Here is a 12182-nt window from a genome sequence, read left to right as displayed (position 1 = left end):
GAATGGGGTATAGTGAGTGGAAACGAAGTAATATATGCGGATAAAGGAACGGAACCACGCACCCAAAGTCAAGGTTTTCCAAGTAGTACCGCCCTAGAACCAAATGGTCAATAAAGTAGATCCCACAAGACTAAGATCCAAGGGTAACATCCAAAATATATTAAGGGGACGAGCACAAACTAAGCCCACCCTTTCCGCCAAATCCCCCCATCAATCCATACCTAGAAGTATCCATGATAATTAAACCCAATACTGAATTACCAAATGACAAGACATACCTTTAGATTCGGGAGGCCCACCTTCAAACATACGATCAATACAAGTGGGTGAGGAACCACATGGTTGGCTAAGGTGGCAGAGAAATGGCACAACGAGCTAGTAGGAGGCTGCAAAGGGCTGTTGGCTGTCTGCTGAGGTTCATCATGGAGAAAAAATTATCCTTGGGATATCACCCACGAAGTGGTGGGTAACATGGCCTCCTTAAATAGTTAGGTTTTCAACAAATTTCTTTCTACAAACAATGATTCCAGCACAAGATACGATCATCAATATAATGCAATATAAGAATTTAGCCATTCAAACAATACTGTAATATTAACCAATTCAATGCATTGTCAATAAGTATCAAAATTCTAACGGTTCAATTATTCTAGATGCAATAGACCTATCGTCTTCTACTCAAATCCAACTAGACTAGCTAGTTTGACTAGCAAGTAACCTTAATTAATTTTTACAACTAACCCTTGTCTAGGCGACTTTCTAAAATGTCACTGTTGGACACCTAATCTGCAAGGGTTATGGTGTGGAATTTGAAAGGTCATTGGAGTCCAAGAGACCACTTGGTATATGAAAACCAAGGGCCATAACAATGTATTATAAATGTATATCTTGTGAATAGTAAAAGTATCTCACACTTATCTTCATTTGTTCCCGAAGCTCCCGCCACTGATTCCGGAGGCTTCGAGCCTGCTTCGAGACACGATTACAGATGATGATTCTTCGCAACAGCTTCAAGGTGTCGACCCCTGAATCTTTAGGTTCCCGCCTTCTTTGTTAGTGATTCCGTAATTGTTATGGGCCCCACGTCTTCTACCAGGATCAGGATCAACTGCTTGAATGGTTGTTTCACGATGCAGGTATCATCCATCCATTACAGGAACCGCCACAGGGAAACCTTACAAGATATTCGGTCACGGTCGCTTTTCATGTTATCGAATATCACAAAGGGTCGATGCAGTCAAACCTCACCTTGATTTTCGGGACATTTTTTGCCTTCCTGTGTATGATCTCCGGCAATTATTTAAACTACTAAATCCGCCTAGCTTCCAGCTTTTGTAATTCTTCCGATTTCAAGAATCCACCTGTTTTAGAACTATAACAAATTGTCCAGAACTAAGAATAAATCGATCTGCTTCGGAATATGAGGCAACTTTGTTACTTCAATCGACAGAGAAATCCCTTTTGATAGAACCAGCTTTAAGAACCCTCGCTAACTTATCTCCTAAGCGATGTTCATGTGCCCAAAAATCAAAGAACCAAAACCACAGAGAATTCGTTGCCCTCCAGATAATGTTTTTGTGCCAAACAAGATTAAGAACCAATCAATGTTTTACAAACCGGCCGTTTCGAAACCGAAACGGCCGAGTCGAACCGAGTCGATTGCTGGAGGAGTGACCCGGCCAAGTAACCGGTCCGGTTGACCGAGTCATGTGTGACTCGGTCAACCCGGCCGGATCCAATTTGACTCGGTCATAAACTGCTCTGTCATAAACCTTGCCTCCTGTTTTATAAACTGCTCTGTCATACCCATACTTGTGACTGCAATTACAGTGTCATTTGATAATTTATCTTCCAAAATTTGGTGTGTTTTGGAAAGGCACTGTATTATGAGGATTCGAATTTGATGTGAACCATTGTCCTACATTGATCATCATCTTTTGCAGCTTTACCTGCCTTGTGTTCGATCTTAGTAAGTTAGAAACAAAACTTTGCAATTAATTTAACTATTTGGCATGATGTGAAGTTGATGTGTGTTGCAAAGCTTGATGATCTATATATAGCATGAACTCCTTAGCCATCAAGTATTGCCTTTGATGACATAGATATTGTATAATTGTATATAATTCTTGATTGGAAATTCTCTATTTAATTTTTTCTTGATTAAACTTTTCATGGTGGTATGCACTGGAATGTCCTTCTTGGCTAACTAGTGCCCCAAGAACCAAACTTGATCATCAGATTCAACCTTGAAAAGTTTGTTACCATCTGTAATGGCTAAAACTGTAGCTTCCATTAGTCATCTTTTAAGAGATTGGAAATCCTCTTCAGCTACCTTGGATCTTAAAACCTATTGTCTGCTGTCATCAAAATATTCATAGGTGCTACAATCTTACTAAATGTTCGGATGAACTTTTGATAAAGTTCACAGGTCTATGAAATTGCCATATTTGTGTTGCATTATCTGGAGTTGGCCACTCCCAAAATAGTGTTCACATTTCCTCGGTCCATTTCAATATATTTTTTGAAATTATGTGGCCAAGATATACCATTTTTCATTGTGAAACATGCCCCCCTTCAAATTCACAAGTATTGCTGCTCTTAAACAAATCTCGAGTTTTCAGTATAAACTTTGCTCTTTCAGACAGATATTCCGAGGTCATTTTAAGGTTATGAGTCCTGGCTTACTTCATCAAGATTCAACAGTCCTTCATTCTAAGATAGGGGGCAGTAAAGGTTTATGTTTCATCATTGTTGTAGCACTCTGGAAGGTGCTTCATTGCTATATCTGAGCAGCTATAAGACGCATACCAGTAAGCCTCCTTGGGCAGAGGTTGAGATATTTTCAAGGTCATAGAGCTGACCTAAGACATCTAGCTCTGAGCCTCACTGCTCGCAGCATATTTGTTGATACATCCTTTCGGCACCAGTGCAGCATTGTAAGATTGAAATCAGCTTGGCATAGTTGATTTAGCAACTGCGCCATGAACTCCCTATTGCATATTCATTCGTGAGCATTGCAGTGTTTGTGTCGAGGGCAACAGTGGTTGTTGTATAGTTTAGAACTTTAGTGACAATGTCAAGATTGACAGTCAAGGTTTAATGTACAAATTGAACAGAAGCAAAGAGCCTACTTTGATCATATGTTGTCTTCCATCTATATTATAATGTTGTGTGTTTGGAAACATGAATGAAAATCTTTAAAATTATGTTTAAAATATTTAAAATTATGTTTTTTAATAAAATAAATAAATATTTAATGTATTTTTTACAACGACCGAGTCATTGAAATCGAGCTGGCCGAGTCATTACCGTTTCGGAGTCGGAGTCGGAGTCGATCCTCGGCCGAGTCGGAGTCGGAGTCTTAAAACATTGGAACCAATAGAGTTCGTTGTCTTTCTAGAAGTATTCATGTGCCAAAACAGAAAGAGAGAAAGTAGAGAATGTGTCAACTAGGGCGGAATCTTTCACCGTCGAAATTGACAAAGAGAAAGGGGTCATAAAACCCTCAGAGCCTTAAGCTCAAAATAATAGAGATAAATGACCCAATTCCATGATGATCAAAATGAATTCATCCCTCTCATATATATAGATTTCCTAAGGGTCTCTCCTTAAATGATTGATTAAATTTTACTTCAAACCCCAATTTTGGGTTTCTTTCCCCCAAATTGGAAATTTTAGGGTTTTCCCCTTTATTGAGGACTATAGCCTATGGGGATCGATAGGCTATTTCGTCCCATAGGAAATTAATTTCCCAGGAACATTACAGTCCCCCCTTTCCTGACATTGCTTATCCTCAAGCAATGGAAAGCTTCGTTGTTGCCCCCCTCTGTCTTCTTTTTCATGCCCATTGTTTGTAACTCCATGCACAATGTCTGATTTTCCATTTTCATGCACATGTTCCTGCAAATGCTGACATTCAGCCATCAACTGTTGGAGTTGCATATCTTTGGTTTCAAGTTCCTTGTTGACCAATTCTAAAGCATTCTCCAATTCCCTTATCTTGTCTGAACGTTGGAGAATTTGTTCTAAAGACATTGTACATTTGTATGATTCAGTCCTTAAAGAGTTATCTTTGTCATGGAGGCTCCTTTTCACGTCGCTAAGGTGTGAAAGTTGATATCGTAAATCACTTAATTGATACCTTTTCTCCACCGTCATGGCCCTGGATAACTCAAGACCCTCGTTGACAAGATCCAAAACTCTTTCCAATTCCCCGATTTTTCCCTTAAGATGCATATGTTCTTCGTCATTAGCCAATTTCTTTACCTCTATTTCAGTGCTTTTATCTTCAAGGATCTCTTTTTCTTCTATAATGGATGATAGTTGATATACCACTATCTTCAACCCCAATGTTGCTTTGATAACTTCCCTGTTGTTACTTTCAAAGAACATAAATGCATAAGGAAACAAATTTGGAACTGACAAGCAGAGCTCGGAGAACTCATACATCAACCTTGTTATCCCAGTAATCGTTGCACTTACCATGTGTGGTGTACTACCTATCAGACACCCTACAACCATGTTAAAGAACTCATGTAGCTTTTCCAATGAACCTGCATTTTTTGTATCTTCCAAGCAGTGGCAAATTTTGTCTAGCAAATCATAAGCCCCAGATCTTGTTCATTATTGGATCCTTTTACAACAAGAATTATTTCACTAAGGAAACAAGTAATGCCCCCATTTTTCCTCTCTTCACAAGTCATTAAAATATAAATGATTAAATATTGCAAGCAATCAAGCCGGTGTCGGTTGGCAAAAACAAATGGCAAGATGGCATTGTTGTGACCATAAGTTCAAATATCTCATCCACATTATTTGCCAGAAAATCCTTGTGTTCCTTCAAAATGCTTACGAGCACAATATGTGCCTTCTTCTGAACTAGCCCTTCATCATCCTGCAAAGTCGGCTTTGTAGCGGCAAAAGGCATATTCACAACTTCAACATCCAGCCCCTGCAGAAGTGATACTGTCAGATTTAAGAGTTGGGCCCTTGTTGATGCTACGGTCTGTTCATTATTTGAATCATCGACTTCCATAGAAGATTTCCTTGCATGCCCAGATTTAGTTGCTTCTTGTGTTACTTTGAGACGCTTTTGCATTGCACTGATAAAAAATTGTTTGACTACTGCCTTGTCAGATACAGAAGCTATGTCTGCCATAGTAGCCTGCAGATATCCATGCTTGTCTTGGGGAGATGACATGAAGATATTAAATAAATTCGAAAGGAATTGAGGAGAAAATGATGTCAAAATTTTCAGATTCTCTGATGCAACTTTTGAGTTGTAGCGAGACTTGGCTCGTTGCTCAGCCAGACTCAATTCCAAGCCCTCAACCTGTTCTGAACTACTCAATCTATCGAGGGTTTTTTCCAATGCTTTCTTGTTTTGTTGAATAAGTACCTGCAAGCTTGAACAAATTATGTGTAGTGACCAAAAGTCGGATATGCAGTGGAAATATTTAAAATACTTCAAGGACGTAAATGTCCATTGTAAGACATGTAACTGTTTATTGAATATTTTATAAGAATTGATATGAATGAGATATGAGATGATTACAAATGAGAATGAGGGCCTGCTTATATACCCTAGGCAGGTACCCTTTCATGAATGGGCATGTCCCTAAGACATGTCTCTTCATGACTAACTAACTAACCAATAGTTAATTAATTATATTTATTATTATTATATTTATATTTATATTTATTATTTTTATATGAATTATATTCATAACATTGCCTCTCTCTTCAAGAAGGTTTGTCCTCAAAGCTTATTGAGAATATCTTCTTGTCTCTAAACTTTCATCTTCGTTGATACAAGATGATATGATGCTCTGAGTGATAGACAAAATTGTCGTACTGAGAACGGATCAGACCATCCTAGATTAATCTTCTGTGGAATCTTTTGATCTCTGGAAATTTGTGATGAATAGTTATCGTAGGACTGGATTCTGCAAACTTCAGTATTCTTGGGAACATAAATTTTTTGTTTCTGTTCTAAGTGATATTGGTACGTAGATTGATTGTAAAGTCTACTCTTGTGATTCAGATGTCGATAAATAGTTCTTCTAGTTGGACTTTCCCTTATCATGTTAGTGGTTGTTTCCTGATTTCCTTCAGGCGTTGTTGTTGTTGAGTTGGCTACTAAATCATCATTTGGAATGTCCATCGTTTGAACTGCAACTTCTGCATGTGTCTTCACTTCAGTAGGTTTATCCTCTACTTGAGTTACGATTTTGACTGGATCGGTATTTGTTTCTTTATCTTCAACTTGGACTGAAACGACTAGAGACTTCGATACTACTTCTTGAAGTTGTTCTAACTTGTCATTTAGTGATTTCTTATCACTTTTAAGCTTCTTTATTTGTGTAAGTAAAGCTTGGTCATGATTAATTAGACATGAAAGTTCGCCATTTTCTGAATCGATGACTTTGTCCTAAGTGTCTTTTTCTTTATCTTTTAATTTTTTTATTAAGGGTTTTTAGGCACAAATTTTTTTTCCTTTTCTGATAGATTCTCCTTTAGTTCCTTATCAAAACTTTCATTTTCTTGTTTTAGTCTTTGTTTCTTGGCCTTGGACTTTTTTATCCGTAAAAGTAATTTCTCATTGTGGTCCCTTAGACGCCAAATTTATTCATTGATTTCTATTGATTTTTCATGAAACAAATCTTCGAGATCTTTATATTTATTTTCTGATGCTTCGTTCTTTTGTCGAAGTTTTGTGATTTCTTCTTTTAATCTTTTGATTTGTGTCTAGTCGTTACCTTGATATTCTTCCAAAGTGAACAATCTTCGACATTTTGGACAAGGTATTGTGCGATTTTAAAATCAACAAACACTGATCTTCTGTACGACAAAATGGACATCTAGTCCAAAATGTAGAGTTCCATATGCAATCCATAGTTTCTTTGTTCATCTTCGAATTAGACTCCATTTGCTTTTTTCTTCAAAAATGGACTTCTTTTGTGTTCGTCGATGAACTTAGGGTTTAATGATAACCTCGTTTTCTTTAGTGAATTTGAACACCTTTATGGATTCTAAAAAAAAATTATTTCCCTAATTTTTATTTTTTTTATTCTCAACAATTATTTTTTTCTCTTAAACTCTCTTCTTTTTTTATAATTTTTTTTAACTTTCTTTTTCTTTTTTTTACTATATTTTATTTTATTTTATTTTTATAAAAAAAAATTCTCTATATATTTATAATCTTTTTTTTCTTTTTGAAAAGTTACAACCCTAGTGAAACGTGGTTATTCACCTCTTTGGGGTATAATATAAAATATATGTCCACTTATGTGCCTTTGACTCAGTTAATTTTCTCCACATAAAAAGTAAAACTTACCATTCACATAAAGAGATTTTGTATTCCTTTTGTTCTTCTTTTACCTTGAAAATACCATGGGAGTTACCATGGGTTGCTAAAACCACGATCTTGTAAACCACTTAATGAAGAATCAAGATAATCTTATCTACTCTTCCTTCTCTTACGTATAGTTTTAAAGATATTTGGAAAGATTCCCTTTTGACTTTATCATGCACTTTTTATCAATAATGTAGAACCTTTTTATATATATGAATGTTCTCCTTCAAAATTTACATCAGACTATTTTCTTTTTACTAGAATAATTGAAATGTCAATGGCCAAAGACCTTATTATTTTATTTTTATTTTTTCAATTAAATAATTTATTTATTTTAATTCTTTTCTTTTATAATCTTTTTTCCAAATCCTTTTTTTTAAGTGGCCGAGGGCCTGACCAAAAATGGAGAAACTCCAACTCGTGTCGCGAAACGCTTTAGTTGCAGCGTCAATTTAATGGCCAAAGGCCGGGATCTGCCAAACTTGGCTCTAATACCAATGTAATGACCAAAAGTCATATACGCAGCGGAAATCTTTAAAATACTTCAAAGACATAAATGTCCATTGTAAGACATGTAACTGTATATTGAATATTGTATAAAAATTGATATGAAATATGAGATATGAGATGATTACATATGAGAATGAGGGCCTGCTTATATACCCTAGGCAAGTGCCCTTTCATGAATAGGTATGTCTCTAAGACATATCTCTTCATTACTAACTAACTAACCATTATTTAATTAGTTATTATTTATTATTATTATATTTATATTTATATTTATTATTTTTATATGAATTATATCCATAACATTATGCCACATAACTTTGGCTCTTTATGAAGCAACGCACCCCATTTCTTTGCAAGATCTCGAAAGTTTTGAGTTGTCTATTAGGTAGTTGCAAACTTCCACAATTGGTGGATTCACATCATTGTTGTGATCATAACTAGCAATCCTAGATAAACCAATCAGGCAAGAAGATATAACCAGCCTTACTGGATGATTTGGTTGTGCATTACCTCCATCACTCAAAACTCCTTCAAAAGTGACCCCTAATGAATTTGAATTTCTACACTCTGTATTTGATTATCTTCTCCTTTTTTTTGTTGGTTTTCCACAATTATTGCCTCAACTAGAATTCGTGCTCTATTCTTTGACACACTTATTGACATTGTTTCTTCATATTTGTTCCTTTCACCATCTAATTCAACCAAAGATGCGCAACAACAGGTAGATTGATTCAACTTATCACCCAGTTCGTGCTCACATTTTTTACCACCAATGTTCTCTATTGAATATCTAGGTTGCATATCGTGAGGGGATGACCTTTTTCCCAAATAACCTATTTGTCCAAGTTCACCATCTTTGAAGGAGTTGACATCTGATGTGGGTAAAGACATCTTAACGATTTTATTTCAACTATCAGAATCCTTGTATGGACTACAGGAACCTTTTTCAACCAAATTCTGACATTTATGGTCCTCGTGGCCAATTGTTTGTCTCTTTGCTTCAGTTGTGGCATTTTTGTTAAATTCTTCTAATCTTGTAAGGGTCGTTTTATTCCATTCTTATACCTTGTTAATATTTTTTGCTTGTTGCTCTTCTGTCTTCCTCAAAATCTTTGCTTGTTGCTCTTCCATCTTTCTCCAAGACTCTACATACCTGTGCCAAAATTTGCTTCAAGTGGTTCCATTTTAATTACCATCCACGCTAGCAAGATTTCTGCTTTGATACCACTGTAATAGACTAGAGCAATTTTTTTCTTTGCCTAAGGCTTTATATTCTAGTTAGGACCTCCTTAAATAGTTATGTTTTCAACAAATTTCTTTCTACAAACAATGATTCCAGCACAAGGTACAATCATCAATATAATGCAATATTAGAATTTAGCCATTCAAACAATACCGTAATATTAACCAATTCAATGCATTGTCACAAAGTATCAAAATTCCAACAGTTCAACTATTCTAAACGCAGTAGACCTATCGTCTTCTACTCAAATCTGACTAGACTAGCTAGTTTGACCAGTGAGTAATCTTAGCTAACTTTTACAACGAACCCTTGTTTTTCTACGCGACTTTCTGACTGTTGGACACCTAATCCACTAAGGGTTATGGTGTGGAATGTGAAAGGTCATTGGAGTCCAAGAGACCACTTAGTATATGAAAACCAAGGGCCATAACAATGTATTATATATGTATATCTTGTGAATAGTAAATGTATCTCACACTTATCTTAATTTGTTGTCCATTATTTGTTTTTGTGTTTAACATGGTATCAGAGCGAGCGAATTCTAGCCCTACTCCAATTTGGGCCATTGGTTTTGTGGCCAGCTAATATGGTTTGATTACTTGGTTATCTTAAGAGGGTTCATTCATTAAGTGACCTCTTCTAACCTGAAGTAATGCCCCTTTCTGCTCAGCCCTGCTCAGCCCTGCTCACGACTCTAACTTTCCTGTCCTGTCAGATGTGTTTATTGCTCCACTCAAACCTGCGCACCTAATGCTCTATCTGCCTGGCATTACTTATTCTCCTGGTTCTCTTAACGATGCTTGTGTTATTTTCTGTCTCCCATCTCAACGTTGGCTCTATCTCCTCATTGTACACTGGTCCGTTGGAATGCTGCTCAGAAACACCATATTTTTCCTGCTACCATTGATATATCATTTTCTGTTACTATGAGTGTTTGTCAACGCTATGCTCTACGTTGCTCCTGCCATGTCATGCCTTTGTTATTCTAAGCCCATAATTCTGGTATCTCTGTTTATTCCATTTGTGCCCATTTCATTATTGTGCATTAGTTGTGCGGTCCTTCCGCTCTCACTGATTCCATTTTGAGCATCGATCCTCCAATTGCAAACAATTTTGTTTTTTCGTCTACTTGAGATTACCTTTCTCTGGTATCCAGGCTAGCCCTGGCCATTTCTTTGAAATCTCGCTTAAGCAATTCTGAGCCTGTGCCCTTTCTCTGCACTTGAGCATCCATTTCCATGCACAAATGGCTTTGAAATTCGAGCTAAGCTATTAAAGAACTCTCATGGCTTTCTATCAGCTACATCTCTATTTTATCCTCGAAAAAAAATATTTTCTTGTTCATTTCCAATAGAATCCACAACGGGGTCTCTCGTCTCTTCTTCTACATTAACCTCATCAACCATTTCCTCGCACCATTTTGTACCAAGTTGTTGCTCGAATGGTATTACTTGTTTTTATTGGGACCTTTATTTTCTTATTTTTAAGTCTGTAAGAAAGATTTCCAATAAGTGAGAAGCTCGTTGATACAGCTTGAACCTATAAGAAAATTTTGAATGAAGTATAGTATGAGGCTACGGACTATGTCTAGATGGCATCAATTGCCTCAAAAACAATATTGGCAACGTACCGTAAGCTCCTCTTGGTTTTGTCGAATTCAAACGTGAATTCAGATCCGTAGCACCTTGTATTATGCACCATTGGTAGACTCATTACTCTATCCATCCTTCATATATGATTCCTTAAGACCAGGTCTACCATCTCAAAGAACAACTCGTTCGGCCAAGCAATAGTTTGGTCGGGGAGTCGAAACACTTCACTACATCTTTCTTTTATTAGCTCATTGTTGTACATTTCCTTTAAGAAATTGAAGCTTGTGTGGCGTTCAAGTCTTGCATCTCGAAGTTCATTCATTGCGTCGAATGCATACAATGCAGTGAGTTAAATGATTCTGCGCTGGTTGGACCATTGAGTCCATGCATAGTTTGTGTTGAATTTCCATCGAGTCCATCATAACCCCTGGGATGTACGTTGGAATGACACCTATAACATCTTTTCTCGGGCATGACACCTGTATCAATCTCTCAACAATTCGGGGTTGTGCCAAACGACTTACCTTTGCACGTTGACTTGAAAGGCATGCAGTTGGAGCCAAGAAAAATCGAAAAAGAAATCCTTATCACTAGAGTTTGGGTTTGATGTTACAGCGTTTGCTTTGACCAAGTGGTCAAGCCACTAATCAAGATTTGCTCTAGTTCTCATTGCATCAACAATTTTACCAAGGGATTTGTGGCCAAACCCGTTGTTGTTGTTGGTGCTAGTGCAGTAGGGTTTGCAGCTTGATTAATAGAAAGTGTTGGGGTTGTTGGTTGTGTAAGAAATATAGTGTCTTTGTTTTGTTTGTTGTGTGGACGTATTTAGAACTTTGGTGCCCGGAAGAGATCCTATGGACAGAACGCAGCGGAAGGGTAATATTTGAAGAAGCATTGTTTTGATTTGGTTATAGGAGGAGTGAATCTCAAGCTAATTTCATCCTGCATAACCTTCATCAACTTCAAAGAAAATTTCACATTATTTTGACAAGTACTCTCTTGCTATCAACAATCATTGTTGAGACATCTTTCAAAACTTGGTTTCCAAGTATCTTAATTTGAAGTTTTTGGTCTTCTCAGCGACGCCAATACCCATTTTGTTCTTGAGTTGTTAAGAAAATGGCTCTAATTGGTGATGTATTAGAATTATTGAATACTCTAATACATTCCACTCTTGATGGGATGGTAAACATCAGCATGAACACTCTCTCTGATATTAGAACTTGTTTACAAAAATCACAACACAAAATAGAGTTTTTGCAACTCGAATCACAGCTACAACGAGATGAGTTACAACAATGTAAGCATCATTCTAAATGGGTTTTTGTTCAGAACAATCCTATGTTTGAGTATGAAGTTGACTCCCATCAGAAACTAGAAATTGATTAGATCAATGAGCCCATCTCAGGAGCAAATTTGCATGCAGATGCAGATGTCCAGTTTGCGCTTCCCAAGCCCGTCATCAAACCTTGGGAAGAGTTTG

General features: G+C 36.8%; 1 protein-coding gene and 1 pseudogene across 1 annotated transcript in view; both read right to left on the bottom strand.

Annotated features, from left to right (window-relative positions):
* The window catches only part of LOC149254899 (uncharacterized), a 207310-nt gene that overhangs the window by 165389 nt on the left and 29739 nt on the right, over window positions 1-12182 (bottom strand). The window lies entirely within an intron of this gene.
* LOC149254900 (ribosomal RNA-processing protein 12-like) lies at window positions 3724-10341 on the bottom strand (annotated as a pseudogene).

Source organism: Pinus tabuliformis, chromosome 7 (genome assembly GCF_031772625.1).
Source record: "Pinus tabuliformis cultivar Carrire ecotype Pingquan chromosome 7, CPIR1, whole genome shotgun sequence".
NCBI classification, from domain to species: Eukaryota; Viridiplantae; Streptophyta; class Pinopsida; order Pinales; family Pinaceae; genus Pinus; species Pinus tabuliformis.
This window is presented reverse-complemented; position numbering and strand designations above follow the sequence as displayed.